At 35.7% G+C, this 5,009-nt stretch overlaps 1 protein-coding gene across 1 annotated transcript in view; it reads right to left on the reverse strand.

Moving 5' to 3' along the window:
- Positions 1 to 5,009, reverse strand: part of LOC118748456 — a gene marked incomplete in the record, with an annotated part of 159,380 nt that overhangs the window by 23,489 nt on the left and 130,882 nt on the right. Inside the window, 1 exon segment of the mRNA XM_036482904.1 lies at positions 16 to 38.

Raw genomic sequence — 5,009 nt, forward strand, 5'->3', positions numbered from 1 at the left:
TGAATGAAATGCCAGATCGTTGGTTCGATGCTTACCATCTAAAAGAATAGAAAAGGTTGTTGAGTAAAATATTTTTTTTTTTATAAAGAATAATTATGACAATGTAATAATGATGATAGCAATGGTAATCGTAATAGATTGCTTAATGAGTTTGGCGTCCGGCACCATTTATATCAGGATTTTATTTCTTTTTTTTTTTTTTTTTTTTTTTAAAAAAATATTAGATTTTGATTTTTTTTTTTTTCGACGAAATTTTAACCGTTATTGGAGATTGCGTTCATAAGAATGTTATGATCAAAAAATCTGAATTTGAAGTAACGATTATGGTTTGATCTAAATAATTCAAATCGTCGATGCCTTTGCAAAACCGCCGAAATCGCCGTTGGGGTAAAAATGAGATTTGGTAACCCTGAACTTCAGGCGTCGAGATGTATGCATAAAATTATCGTAAAATCATTATTAAAACAACAGATTTGTAAAATAATAGCTAGAGAAAATACCGCCTATCAACGCAATGCCTTCAAAGAAAAAAAGCAGGTGTGTATAATAGCAAATAGTTAGTGCTAACTTGTACTGGAACCTGCAAAGATTTTTACTGGAAAAGTGTATAATAACTACGGTGGCCATGCGGTGGACTGTACCGATTTTAAGAAAATTGTCCCGCTGAATATTTTTTAAAAGTCGAGACGTATAAGAGTCCGGATTTTTCATATTTGTACCGATGAACTCCCGATTTTCAGTGTTTTCTTTATTAATTTAACAAGAGTCTTCCTTTACTCTTCGTTATCACAAAGAACATAGAATAAAGGGGAGCCACAACATAGCCATAGATAAAACTTTATTTTCTGTTCAGCAATTTTTCGACTCGCGAGCAGTTTGATTTTAAATTTTGGAAATCTATTAGTTTCTAAATTATTTTTTTTTTTTTAGTTTTTGATATGTATGTATTTTGCAATAATTTAAATATTTTCGATTATCGACTGGCGAACTTTATATTTTCAGCTGGCGAGTGATATTTTTATACTCGAAATGAATGAGTGTTTGTTCCCAGGTAACTCCCAGAGTCCAGAATATTTATTTTTTCTTGCTACGAAAACACTATAACCCTTAGAATAAATGCGCCTATAAAAAGCGAATAAGTTTTCCTAAGAGATAAGTTTCTTAAATTACCATAACGAAATTTTGCTCTTAAAAATACATACTGTCCTAGAATTCCATTCATTTTTTCGTATGGATTTCGACTTTTCATCCCTTTGCCAATAAAACAGAGGGCCATAATTTTCTGCCCAACGGAAACATATGTATTCACATTTTAGAAACACACACACACACACATACATATGTACATATTTTCCCCTCATATTTCAATTACTGATTACTGAATTATGAGGCAAATTTAATGCAAAACGGCTAAGCCTTTGCTCCCAATAAAATAATCCTTTTTGAGCTAACGGTAAATTACTTTATGCGGAAGCGAATTTTCCTGACCAACCAACAAAGAAGCAATAATCGTAAATCCCACATCGGAATCAATCAACCAATAAAAATGCCAGAGGAGAGAGTGAAGTGATGCACGAAGTAGGGGAAATTTGAATTGGCTAAAAAGGGAAATAATGGCCTGTTAGGGGGAGTGAAGGCCAGGGGGTGGGTGTGGTTTTCAGTTAGAAAGAGTAGCATATTTAAAGGCGTTATTCAATAGTCAATGCACAAATCCACTTCGACTTAACTACAAAGGCAGCTGAATGTGTATTTCACAGCCCTGTACACTTGCATCTGTGTGTGTGTGTGTTTAACTAAGCGCTTATCTATTTATGCCATCGAATCCCAAAAATATGCATATAAATCATATTTACTCGACCGCAAGTGCCAACATAAATGATGTGTGGCTACTCTGTAACAACAGCAAAAACAAAAAAAAAAAATCTAACAAAAAATGCCAGCGCATGCTGCTCAGCCTCTTTGGCCCAAATGTCATTCACCAGCTCATTGCTCATGCAATGCAAAGCCATCGACTCACCCGACCAGCATCATCACCAAAATCATTCAAAACAACACCCAAACAAGTCTCGGCGGTCCATTTAATGACATTCAATCATATATTTTAACCAAAGGCTCGACTATGTGTGTGCACTCGTGTGTGTGTGCGTGTATGGAATTTGCTATGTATTGCCAAGCAAATCGAATATGACTTACTTGCATCGAAACGAGTTCAATTCAGCTGTTGCCTTGGCAAAATATTCATAACTTTGTTTTCTACGCCAGCCAACAAATGGAATTGGTTCAATCAAAGTGAACACACACACACACACGCGCGCGAACAGAGAGACATGCACTCACATGTCACGGCCGGTATGGCCACTTACACGTATGTAAATATATACATCAACCACTTGCATGGCCATAACTATTTTCGTAACACTCTCAACTGCCTCACTTTTTTCGCACTCATCCCCGTCTCGCCGTGGATCTCGATCTCGAAAGGCCATCATTCGTAGGAAGGGCGAGAGGATATTGTACTCATTGACCGAATGGCAAGCAAACTGGTCAAGTGACACGTCCCAAGCGCCTCTACAAATGTCCGGCAATCAAGTACATCCAGTCCTACATACATACATACATACGTACGTACATACATACATATGTATGTATGTACATACATGCCTGCATAAATTTTTCATTAAACGCATACACTCACACAACGATATTCGCACATATTCACACATACTCACGCTCAGACTAATCGATTCATGCATATGCACACACATTCACACTTCATCGACGCAATCGCATATTCAATCATGCCGAAAACTTAATTTTCTCACTGGCACTACATGGCGTATGAGTAATTTTCAATTTACCGCCAATGCGAATGTTGAGTGCGCACTAACACTAGCACACACTCATACCCTGCAGGGAAAGCTAATAGTTGTGAACTAGAATTCTACCGGTTTGCGTTTCAGCCGAACTAGTTCACGTTCTATCCTTTTTCAATGTTAGCGACTGGTATTTTTAACATTGCGATGTCCTACGAGATGTCAATTGTCAGGCTATGCATCAGCATCTACTAGTATAAATACTAGTAGCATCATACCGGTAGATGAGATAGTCTGCCAATTCATGCCCCGTGAAAAGCATAAGTGTGCCTTTTTGCTCGTGACGCTCTAGCAGTCACAATGGCCGACAGAGCAGAGCACTCGCGTGGTAAGCCTGAGGTCCCAGGTTCAAATCAAAATTTTTTTATTTTTATTTTTTATAAATTTATTTTTTTTGTTTATGCAGTTTATTGCAATTTTTAAACTTAATAAAAAAATATTTTTGTTTAATTTCTTTGTTTTTTTTATTTCTTCCTAAATGTTTTTTTGCAATGCAATTAGATTTTCAAATTTGTTATTTATTTATAAATTGAATAAATTATTTTTACTTACATTTATTTAACTTTAAAAATCTTAACCACCTCCAAGCGGCCTCGAACCTGCGATTTCAGAACCAGAACCAGTAGTCTTCACGTGACGCCACAGCCGACATTTGTAAGAAAAGCAATTAATTGCGTTTTATTTTTGGCTTTGGCAATTCAAAGGCAGATGTCGCTGATCGCCTAAGTTCTTCGAAATTGTCGAACTGGTAGGCACATACTAGTTAATGAACTATATTTTTTCTAACTGGTTTGGCTTTTCACTGCAGGGTATGTATAAAAGTTTACATAGATATAGCCAAATAGCTTTTGATGGTACATACAGACAGTATGTATATATAACATATGTCTATGTGTGTGAGTGCGTTAATTTAAGCTGCATGGCAATATTTTTCAGAAGTACGAATGTATATATCATTTTATTAAAAGAACTTAAGTGATTTTAGAAGGTTTTTCTTTCACATAAAAAAAATATGCAGTAAGTTTCCCTTGCAAAATTCTATATTTTTATTAAGCTGCCAATTATAGGGCATCTTACAGTTATAGTTAAAGCAAGTTGATCGTTAAAATATTGTTTGGGAATCCAATGAAAAAATTGCTTTTAAGGGAGAATGACCAAACTCGAGATAAGTTGTTTTAATAAAATGCCACACACATATTGTACGAGTACATATGGATGCAAGTAGGCGTCTCTGCACTCAAATTTATGTATACGAACATATCTACATTTATTTTGGTATTCCCATACATAAAGCCACAGCTTTTTCAGTAGAAATGCCGCGTATGGAAAGGTTAATCAAAAAACGTCTGTTTATTGAGAAAGTGGAAAATTAAGAGAGTCGCAAGCTTTCGACTCGCGAGCCGAACAATTTTGACTCGAGAGTTTTAGATTTTAGACTCTGACGATCGATCAAAAATTATTCTTTATATGGTAAGAGGTAAGTTTTAGGGAGCTGTTCCAGGCAAGGCCTTGATTCGCGAGTTCTATTTTTTCGACTCGCGAGTTTAAAGCTTTCAAAATTATCATTGAGATTTTAACTCACGAACTGTTTTACATTCATGTGCGTGTACAAGGGTTTGTATACGCCGGAAGCGGACCGGTGTGGAGCAAAGGCTTTTCGAGCTTTCAAATTGCTGTAGTTACATGCAAGTTTTTATAGAGCAAGTTTTTTCAGAAGCGTTTTGGAGCTGAAAGCAAAACAGTTTTTTTTTATCTTGAATTTTCTATTTGACTCTTCAGCTTTGCCAATTTTATGGAAGAACATATTTAGCCACCTTTCATCTTCGCAGCCAATTCCATACGGAAAGCTCTGCTCTGCATTATTCAGTATAAACACCTGCTTTATCTTACTTCGCCCGGAGTCGCTTGGCTCTTTGTGTGCACGTAACTTAAGCCAAGATTTCTGGTGAGCATCCACTTGAGCGAGCTAAATTGTTTGGCTTACGAATTAACCATTTAAAAACCAAAATTTTGGAAATTTAAATTATATATTTCTATCAAGGCTAAAGAAATTACCATGAATTAGAAAATATTGGTTTTTGAAGAAATGTGAATTAAGAAAACAATAAATTTTTGAAAACATTTTTGTTTGGAAAA

The sequence above is a fragment of the Rhagoletis pomonella genome, unplaced genomic scaffold, assembly GCF_013731165.1.
Source record: "Rhagoletis pomonella isolate Grant_MI unplaced genomic scaffold, Rhpom_1.0 Rhpom_scaffold_00013, whole genome shotgun sequence".
Classification (NCBI taxonomy): Eukaryota; Metazoa; Arthropoda; class Insecta; order Diptera; family Tephritidae; genus Rhagoletis; species Rhagoletis pomonella.